We start from the raw sequence: 10,547 nt of genomic DNA on the forward strand, positions 1-10,547 counted from the left end.
GCCACCTGAGTGACCTGCTGCCTTAGTGACTGGCTGCCTCACTGACCGGCCACCTGCCTCACTGGCCACCGTCACTGACCGGCCGCCTCAGCGACCGATCGCCTTGCCTGACCTGCCGTCTGCCTGACCAGACACCTTGTTTGACCGGCCTCCCTGCCTCACTGGCCACCTTGCCTGACCATACACCTGCCTGACCAACTGCCTTGGTTACCGGCCTCCCTGCCTGACCAGCTGCCTACCTGACCTGATACCTTGCCTGACCAGCCACCATGTAGACCGGTCTCCTTGCCTTACTGGCCGCCATGTTGACCGGTCTCCTTGCCTGACCGGCCGCCTTGCTGACTGGGCCTTACCTGACCGGCCGTATGTGGGGAGATCACATGTGGAGAAAGTCAGAAGGGCTGAAGCCCAACTGGGACTCAGCCTGGCCAGTTCTGTACCAGAGAATCAAAGTCCTTCTCTAGGGAGATGAACAGGAACAGGAGGGTCAAGGGGAATCTCCAGCCCTGACTGGACGCAGGGGGAACAGGAGTGACAAGGGATGAGGACAAGGCTGAGGTCCTGAATTCCTTCTTTCCCTCAGCCTTTACTAGTCAAATTATTTGCAGGAGACTGCGGGCGCTGCACTTACAGTGCCTTCCTCCTCCTCCTCTGCATGGGGGTGCAGCGGCACAGGACAGAGCGGCGCCCTGGGTAAAAAGGGAATCTGTGAGTCCCCTGCCTCGCTCCTTGCTGCCCGGCCACCCTTGCATCGCCCACCGCTCGCAGCCCCAGGACATCCCACAACACCTGGGGACAGGCCCCCATTTCCATGGCCTCCCTTGGCGTTGCTGCCTGTGGCTGGCAGCTGGCTGCCTCCCCCTTCTCCGGCTGTGTGTCTGCCGGGTGCGCCTGGAGCGGGGTCTCTGCCGGCGGCTGCTCCAGCTGTGGCTGCAGCAGTACCCAGCCATGGCTCCTGCTGCCACGGCTGCTCCTGGCCTTCTGGCAGCCCCACAGCCGCCACACCCCAAGTTATAGTGGAGGGTGAGTGTGACGTGTGATGACATCACAGTGCCGAGAGGTGACGGTGCAAGGGGCAGCCAACCACGTGCCACCACCTGGGCAAAGTCAGTGCCTGGCGTCGCCTGGGAGACCAAGAGGAGCTGGCCCTGGCCCCCCAAATGCCCCCAGCCCTTTGCCCGGGGGGTGAGGGTCAGCTGGGGGCCTGCTGAGGCTTTGATTCTGGCTTTTCGAGGATTCAGGATGAGTCCCCAAGCCTGCCAGCTTCCCAGAGGCCATGTAAAAGCCACGGTAAGAAGATGGGAAAGGGAGTGAACCTCTGGGTCAAAGCCCCCCCCAAGCACAGCACTTGGTCTGAGCAGCCCCTCTTCTCTCCCAGCACCCAGCGACCCAGAACTGGGACAGAGCTGGAGGAGGCCGAGCTGGGAGCAGGACGCCAAAGCTGGGCCACGCGTCGCTCCAAGGGCAGATGGCTGGCGTGACCAGTGGAGGGTTGGGGTGGAATGGTCATGGCTGGGTCCTTTGATTGTTCCCCTCATTGCTCAGCCGTATTTGCCCCAAACCCCAACCCAAACCTTGACCCCAGGAGCCATGGCAAAGGCTCAGCCCAGACTTGCTCCCCTTGAAGGATGAGGACACGGACGTGGAGGCGACTTCTTGGATCTCTCTCCTCAGCCAAGCTGGCTTCCTTCCTGGCCGACTCCTCTTCCCACAGCCTGGGACAGCCTGTTCTTGTGCCGCCAAGTTTTCCTTCAAGGGGTCGGTGGGCCCCACAGTTGGGTTCTGAAGGAAACTGGGGGAGATTTTGGCCAGAAACACTCCAAGTTGACTTAAAAGAGATTGAGAATGGGACAAAATGGTTCTCCAGGGAGGTGGGGATACAGGGATGGGGTCAAGGCCACCACCAGCACCACCAGTAGCACCACCAGGAGCTCTGGCTCAGTAGTAGGTGGCCGTGTCACCATCCCTGAGGCTGTTCATCTGCAGCATCACCGTGCTCTGGGAGTTGTCCTTGGAGATGGTGAACCGGCCCTTGACCGATGACCCGTAGTCAGTGCTGCTACCATCGTTACTAATGTGTGTGACCCACTCCAGCCCATTACCGGGAGCCTGGCGAGTCCAGAACATGTGGGTGCTGCTGAAGTCAAAGCCAGAGGCCTTGCAGAGGAGGCGCAGGGACCCCCCGGGTGTCTTGAAGCCCCTCTGGACTCCACCAGTGTCCCAGCTGGAAAAATTAGAGGATTTTGGAGGAATATAAAGGATTTTTGAGGGAAATGAAGGAATTTGTGGAAAATATGAAGGAATTTGGGGGTAAATTAAGGAAATTTAAAAGATAATTAAGGAATTTGTGGAAAAATTATGAGAATTTGAGGAAAATTTAAGAGAATTTTGGGGAAAATTAGAGGTGAGGCTGGTGGAGAGAATGGGGGCTGCAGAAAATGGGTGCTGTAAGAAGCAGCCAGAAGCTCTCTGCAAACCCCAGAGAGTAAACATTGGCTGATTCAAGGCCAGAGCTGCTGCTGACTAAGGGCGAGCCAATTGGCGATGGTCACAGCGCCTCTGGGAATCACATACAGGAGAAAGAGAAACACAAGCAGCTGCATTTGCCACCAGAGAAGGGAGCAAAATCCTGACTAAAGTCTGCTAAGAAGGGAGGGGTGGGGGAAGGTGCTTTGAGATCTGGTCATGCTTCTGACTCGACTCTGGTGTCACTGTGTGTGTAGTGCAGTGTCATCAATCAGAGTTTTCTTTCCTTCACTCTGTGTTGAGTCTGTTTTGCCGTGTTGTTGATTACAGGATGATCTCTCCCTGTGCTTATCTTGACTCCTCAGCCTCTCTATATCTATTTTCTCCCCTGTCCAAAAAAAGGGGAGTGATAGATCGACTTTGGTGGGCATCTGGCCTCCAGCCAGGCCTAAACCACCACACATACTAATCTCACAGAACTGGGGCCTCATTGCTTCCTTGCACCCCCTCAGGATGCTGGGAGCTGTGGTACCCTTGTACCACATGCTGCATCACACACCCCATGTGACACTGGCCCAGGAAGAGCCCTGAGGCAGTGCAGGGGGCAGAATCCCACTTCTGTGGGGCTGGCTCTTCTGCTTGATAAAATACATCAAGGCTTTACTCAGCATCACATCCACCTGCACAGTGCCTCAGTCTACCTTAAATCACAGCCTCCAATTTTCTGCTCTAACCCCTTCATGAGGAGAGAGGCTTTCTCAGTAATGGGCCTCAGTGGGGCCAATTAACACTCTACAGCAGTTCAGCTTTTTCTTCTGACCTTAACTCTTGGAGAGACTGCTTCAGTCTCCTCACAGGATCTGCAGTTCATGGAATCAGCACCAAATACACCATGGGGCTCATTAAAATTGAAAAAGCCCTAACAATCTATGTGTCTTTTCTTCAGGGTTTCAAGACTTGTACAGCTAATTGGAGAAGTTTCAGGGCTCGATTTAAAGTGGAAGATTTCAATGAGCACTTACTTGAAAAGAAAAAAGATATTTCAACACTTTCAGGCTTTTTAGTTTTTCAAATTACAGAAGTGACAGGAGCTTTCTCCAATTGATAGTGCACCAGAGGACCTCCTAAGGAGGTGTGGAAAAGTCATAACACCTGTCTCCCTGAGTTCTCACAGTGCTTAGATGACCTCCCTCTACACCTCCCCAACCCCACCATGTCTCCAAGGGATGCTTGGGACTTGCACTCTTTTCCTCCATCAGGCTTCTGCACTAAGTCTGCAGCTGAATGTTGCAGCCCCTTTGCTGCAATTCCCACCCCGTTTACCCTGAGGACTGGCTGGGAATAGAAACAGAATTTTTCCTCATTTTGAAAAAAGTTATAAAAGAAATAAAACACATTCCCCAACTAGGAGTAAAAAACTGTATGGGGGTGGAGTAAATCCCAAAAGCAAAGGACAGGGCACATGGCCAGAGAGTCTGCTGAAAAGAGGCCTTGAGACACAGTCAGTTTCCTCAGGGCAGGTGGAAATACCCGAGAGGCAAGTTTCAGTGCACAGTGTGACAGTGTCCTGACACCTCAAGGACTCAGGAGGATGTGTATTTCCCCTCCTACTTTTAATACATATCCCCAGAGTTCCTAACTTAGTCTGAGTTGAGAGGCAAGAATAAACTGATGATAGTGGCTGCACACTAACAAGCTTCCAGGGGAAAGGCACTGAGTGTGGAGGGCCATGGCAGGAATGAAGATTCCTGGAGGTTTAGTAGAAGCTGCTAAGGGCTGTGGGTGATGAAACTCCTTCAGAACATTGACACGTGCCTCCCTGAATGCTGATTAGAGCAGGAAATCAGAGGGAGCAATTTCAGGACGACAAAGTGAGAAGATACAGACATGCTGTGTCGTGGATCCACTTGGATGTGTCCTGGCACACCACAGGGCCCAGTGGTAGTCCAATGCCCACTGAAATGGGGAGGCTTTTGGTCATCACTTCTCCCCCTCCTCTTTTCCTTTAAAGAGCAGGCAGCTGCCTGGATCTCAGCTCTCAGCCGGGGTAAAACCACGACCCTCAGGTCTTTCCTTGGCAAGGGAATGTTCCTAACGATGCCTCTGTCATTCCGTGTGCTAACAGTGTCCATATTTCAAACTGATAAATGTCCAGCAGTAACTCCCAAATAGGAGGATTGGGGGCAGAAATATGTTCCTGTCCTGAAACCATGCCAGGTAGCCCAGTAGCAGCCCCAGTAACCTTGGGACTCATGTCTGTCCCTACCAAGGGATCGTTCCTAACAGTGCCTGACATCATCACCTTGGGAAGGAATAACTGCTGGAATCAGTACAGGCTGGGGGATGACCTGTTGGAGAGGAGCTCTGCAGAGAAGGGAAGAACCTGGGGGTCCTGGTGGGTGACAGGTTGGCCATGAGCCAGCAGTGTGTCCTGGTGGCTAAGAGAGCCAATGGGATCCTGCGGGGCATCAGGAGGAGTGTGGCCAGCAGGTCACAGGAGGGGATCCTCCCCCTCTACTCTGCCCTGGTCAGGCCCCACCTGGAGTACTGTGTCCAGTTCTGGGCTCCCCAGGACAAAAAAGCCAGGGATCTCCTGGAGAGAGTCCAGAGAAGGGCTACAAAGATGATTAAGGGCCTGGAGCCTCTCCCCTATGTGGAAACGCTGAGTGAGCTGGGACTATTCAGCCTTGAGAAAAGAAGGTTAAGAGGTGATCCTATTAATGTTTATAAGTATCTGAAGTGTTGGACACAGGGTGAAATTGTCAGCCTCTTTTCAGTGGTCTGTGGGGACAGGACAAGGGGCAATGGTTTCAAGTTGGAGCACAGGAAGTTCCGCACCAACATGCGGAAAGTCTTTTTCCCAGTGAGGGTGACAGAGCCCTGGGACAGGCTGCCCAGGGGGGTTGTGAAGTGTCCCTCTCTGGAGATATTCATGACCCTCTGGACGCTGACCTGTGCGACCTGGTAAAGAGATTGACTGACACATAGATAGTGAGGTAAGCCGATAGACAGATAAACACATTTTGAGGTAAGAACATGGACTGATAGATGTGAGGTAATGAGACTGACTGATAGATTATGAGGTAAGGGGATTTGACGAGAAGGAAAATAAAACGGACACCAGCAATCCAATATGAATCATAACAGGGTGCCAACTTTATTGCGCAGCTCGTAGCTTTATATATGTTCCAGCGCTGGATACATCTGGAATACAGCCTGCCTATAGGTTAAGCCCGAAAAGGTCGCATTTGCATACCACGCCCACTTGTTGTTTCTTGTTCACGGTGGAATTCCCCTTCCACCGGTTCCAGCTGGCTATGCCTCGGTTGTTTTCCCCCTTCAAGGACGTGGCGACCTTGCCGAGCCTCCCCCCCCCCAGCTGTGCCGGAGGCCTAGCTTGGCCTAGGCATGTCGAGGCCATTCACAGTAGTTCCCTCCAGGTGAATGTCATTCTGTTGGCCCACCAGCTGCATATAATCCGAATGGCCCCGTTCTGCGAGCCATTCCCCAACAATTCCCCCTTTTTGTTTTTGGGCTAACAGAATGTTAGTTTGTGCCATTCGCTTAACACTTCTCATAATGCAGGCATAAGCAATGTGCAAAAGAATTAACACCAACAATACTATACCTGTAAAGCGTAAACCTTCTTTCAACAAGTTAAATAACCAAGGGGAGAGTCCACCAAAAGCTGACTGTAGCCAGTCATCAAAGGGATTCACATTTTTAACAACTTTTTGAGTATGAGACTCTAGCCAAGCCAATTTCTTGTGAAGAGATGCACTATGGTCAGAAAGATTAAAACAACACATCCCTTCAATGTCCTCACACCCATGACCATGTGCTAATAACAAGAAATCAATGGCAGCACGATCCTGCAAAAAAGCATGACGCAAGCTGTCTTGATCGTGCAGCAATTGTGACAAAACATCCGTGGTAACATTGGCTTGCTTAACCGACCAGCATGCCAACCGCTCCAACTGTTTGAGGGCTTGAGCCGCAGCCAAACCTGGAAAAAAGGCTGTAGCAAAAATGTTGGCCGTCATAGACCACAATTGAACATCATCACGACAGGAGTTATCTAAAGGCACGCCTCGTTTAACACAACGTGCTATCTTAGTCAGGTTTAGCCAGTCCCTTTGATGAGGGGCAAAAAGGGTAAGTTTTCCTAGGTAACACGGCCCACCATATGCGTTTTTTGGGATGCCCTGCCAGACTCTATCCCCACAGATTAAAAACACATTTGGGGGAAGAGCTTTTGGGGTGTTATTGTTCCGCAATAATGGTCCAGTTGTTGATGACAGTGGGCTATATAGATCAGCTGCCCCATAAGCACCTAAGGGGAGAGAGACATTATAACCGTCGAGAATGGTCTCATTGGTGCCACAAAAATGTCTATCCCATGGTCTGAAGTTGGGCCCTGGCGACACTTCCGTCCAGCCTGATTCGTTCCACCCTTTGTTGACCCGCGCATGAGGCTGAGTGTCACCAATAAAGGTTTCAAAACCGTTCCTGCCACTAAACCTATCACCAAATGTGACACACGTCTGAGTGTGACCTTTGGACGTTGACCCCACCGCTTTAGCACCCAGCAATTCTAGTTCTTGTGGATCCCAGGGTAAGGTGGTGTTAAGGGAGCGGATTAATGTGGCAGTACAACTAGCTACGGTGGAAAAAGAGTGACAGTTATTAGTGGCGTAGGCAGCAAAGGCAGCCTCTTCAAAACCAGGTATACCCACGAGGCACGTTTTAAAAGGGCTAGTAGTTGACTGCATACTCAGACAAAAATCTAAGTTGCCAGTCTGATTAGCCCAAGTTACCCACATATTGGTTCTGTCGTTCACCCTGTGGATGGCCCGCGTCTGCGTCGTCAGGAGACATATCTCTAACAATGTCACGGTCAGGACGAACTTGCTGGCTGGCCGCAGGGCGGGTCCATCTCGCTGGTACCCATAGTGATCCTGTAGGTGCAAGCACACACATATGACCCCGTCCAAGATATTGAACCTCAGCCGGGCCCTGCCATTGTCCAGTCTTTGGGTCCCGATAGTGTACAAACATTGGAACTCTTTTGTCCTGTCGCCCCTTTGGGGCATGTAGAACTATTGGTGGGGAATCACTCTCGCCAAAAATACACAAATGATTTAGGGTGAATAATGTCATAGCAAGTTTCTCCTGAACATCTGCTATTTGAGAATACTTTAACAAATACTGTTTTGAAGTTTGGTGTGCCCTTTCTACAATGCCCTGACCCGTTGGAGAATTGGGGATGCCTCTGACATGGTGAATACCCCATCTTTGCATAAAACGTCTTATTTTTTCCCCAGCATAAGCTGGACCATTATCAGACTTAATTTGTTGTGGAACCCCCATAACAGCTAGGCATACTGTCAGGTGTCTCTGGACATGAATGGCTTTTTCACCGGCTTGTGCTGTGGCCCACAGCATGTGACTAAACGTATCTATGCATACATGTACATATTTCAGCCTCCCAAACTCTGACACATGAGTTACATCCATTTGCCATATCTGGTTGGCCTGCAGTCCCCTAGGATTGACACCAAGACCCAAACCTGGCCCATGATGATTGCATTCTGGGCAGGTTTGCACGATGCCTTTGGCATCATTTACTGAAATTCTAAATTGTTTGCACAAGCCTTTAGCGTTTTGATGAAACATTTCATGGGAGTGGCGAGCCGCCTGAAATTCATCTCGCGGGGCAACCACAGAGACTAATCGATCTGCCCTCGCATTCCCTTCCCCAAGGCCTTGATCCCATTTATGGCTTCTAATATGAATGACACAATAAGCGGCACTCCTCTGTTGAAGTGCACTGCGAAGACGTCTCAAGAGTTCAAAAAGCCGTAGGTTTTTGATGTCACGAATAAAGGCAGTCTCTACGCGGCGCACAATCCCTGCTACATAGAGAGAATCAGTTACTATATTGAGAGGCATTGTGAACCATCTAAAGGTAGCCCACACCACTGCAAGCAACTCTAACGTTTGTAAAGAGTCAGTAGGCTCTCCCTTAAGTATGTGTTGTTGCCATTGACCGTCTTGGTTCCAAACAATCGCTGCACTTTTAGATTTTTTGCCTGCATCTGTAAACACAGTCACTGCCTCCGCCAATGGGCGTTCTGAGTACTTGGGTCGTTCTATCCACTGTCCCTGACCCATCCATTTAAAGGTAGGAGAGGCCAGCGATGCTGTGTTCAATGTTGTGGCTGCGCTCAAAAGAGCCAGTTGCAAGCAGTCATTTTCAGCAATCATTTGTTCTAAATCCAATTTTCTGATGGGCAAGTCCTTTGTTAACGGCCACTGCTCTATCCAGATGGGGGTGTCACTGACCCACTGGAGCTGCAGCGGGAAATTGCACCGAACAGTGGTCGTCAGCAAAAATCCAAGGCATTTGTAAGTCGCACATCAAATTGTCTCAAGGCGTCGCGACCGAGCAGTCCGTTCACGCCTTGGGGCAGAGGCATTACCGTAATGGGGATGTTAGCATGTCGATTGTCTAGTTGAATATGAATAGGCGCCGATGATTGTCGCACTGCAGCTGCTCCACCAACTCCTTCTACCCCTCTCACGCTGGGAAGCGTCTGCCAGTCTCTAGGCCAGCACAGGGTGGACACAATTGTAATATCAGCTCCCGTATCTAAGAGCATAATGAGCTGAAAACTATCAGCTCCATTCGATAGCGTCACGGTAGCCTCTGGCCGTACGCCCATAGATAGAGTAAGCATTGCGGCCGGTCCTGTGGAACCAAAGCCACCAGCCCCCCTTTCGTTCGTAAGGCGTGGTGTCATTCCTTCGGCGAGTTGTGGAAGGGGAACAATCTGTGCTATACGACTCCCTGCAGGAATTTGTATTGGTGGGAACTGAGTCTGTACCATAATTTTGATGATTCCCACATAGTCAGAGTCTATCACTCCCGGGATAACTATTAGTCCCTTTACAGCAGATGATGAGCGACCAACAAGTAAACCGCCAACAGCGTTGCCATTAATTAGTATGGGCCCCCGGGTAGTAGATTCAATGGCAACAGGTCGCGAATCTATCAAAACACAGTTTACTGCTGTTGCCAAGTCCAAGCCGAGGCTGCCTCGGGTGGCGGGCTGCATTTGACTGGTGCCGCTACTTGTGTCTGCGCGCGGGGACCAGACGCGCTCTGCTTCCAGTTTCCCTGACGCTGACAAGTTACAGTGGCGTGGGAGCGAGAATTACAGTGGTCACAAAATACAGCCGCTGCCCTGCAGTGATCTCGAAAGTGCCCCTGTTGTCCGCATCGAAAACACCTTATCTTTTTTTGTCGCCCTCTTATTTCTTTACGTTGTTGGACTAGTGGCGTCAAGGCTGCCATCACGTTATCTAGTACTTTAGCTTGTTGTTCCACAATGCAGCTTTGTCTTTCAGATATCTCCTTTAACACCTTGGCGGCTGCCTGCTCAAGCGGCGGCTCTGGGGCTATCAAGGGGAACGCCCTTTCTGCCATTAACGCGCCCGCACTTTCTAAACGCAAAGCCCTTTCTAGCATGTCCTGTACAGAGGCATGAGGAGGGAGGGTGACCAAAACATCCCTAGTCCGTGCGTTCGCATTCTCAAAAGCCAATTTCTCACCAAGAGTAGTCTTTACATGCTCAGGGTGATCTGACTGGTCTAAAGCTTGGTGCAATCTGTCCAAAAAGCTGGCATATGATTCGTTCGGCTTTTGCTTTACCGACAAATACGATGGAGTTACACTACCAGCTTTAACTTCGCTTAGGGCTATCTGTGCCAATCGCATAGCCTCCTGTAAAACGGCTGGAGGAAGCCCTAGCTGAGCCTGCACCCCAAAATAAGTACCAGTCCCTATCAACTGTGCCGCCGTCACCCCCGCTAACGGATCTCCCTCTGCCCTGGGCAAAGTAGCGGCAGTGTTACAGAGCCGCTGAAGATGGCTTTCATACTGCATGGCTTGTGACGGGGTAAGTATCATTCTTATCACCTGTTTAATATCTTCCGGTAAAATAATACCACTCGCAGAAAAAATATACTGAAGCAACTGTTTACTAGGCTCACTATGTAAACCCGTCTGACGCACGGTG

This window comes from Gallinula chloropus, assembly GCF_964237585.1.
Source record: "Gallinula chloropus genome assembly, chromosome: 25".
Taxonomy (NCBI): Eukaryota; Metazoa; Chordata; class Aves; order Gruiformes; family Rallidae; genus Gallinula; species Gallinula chloropus.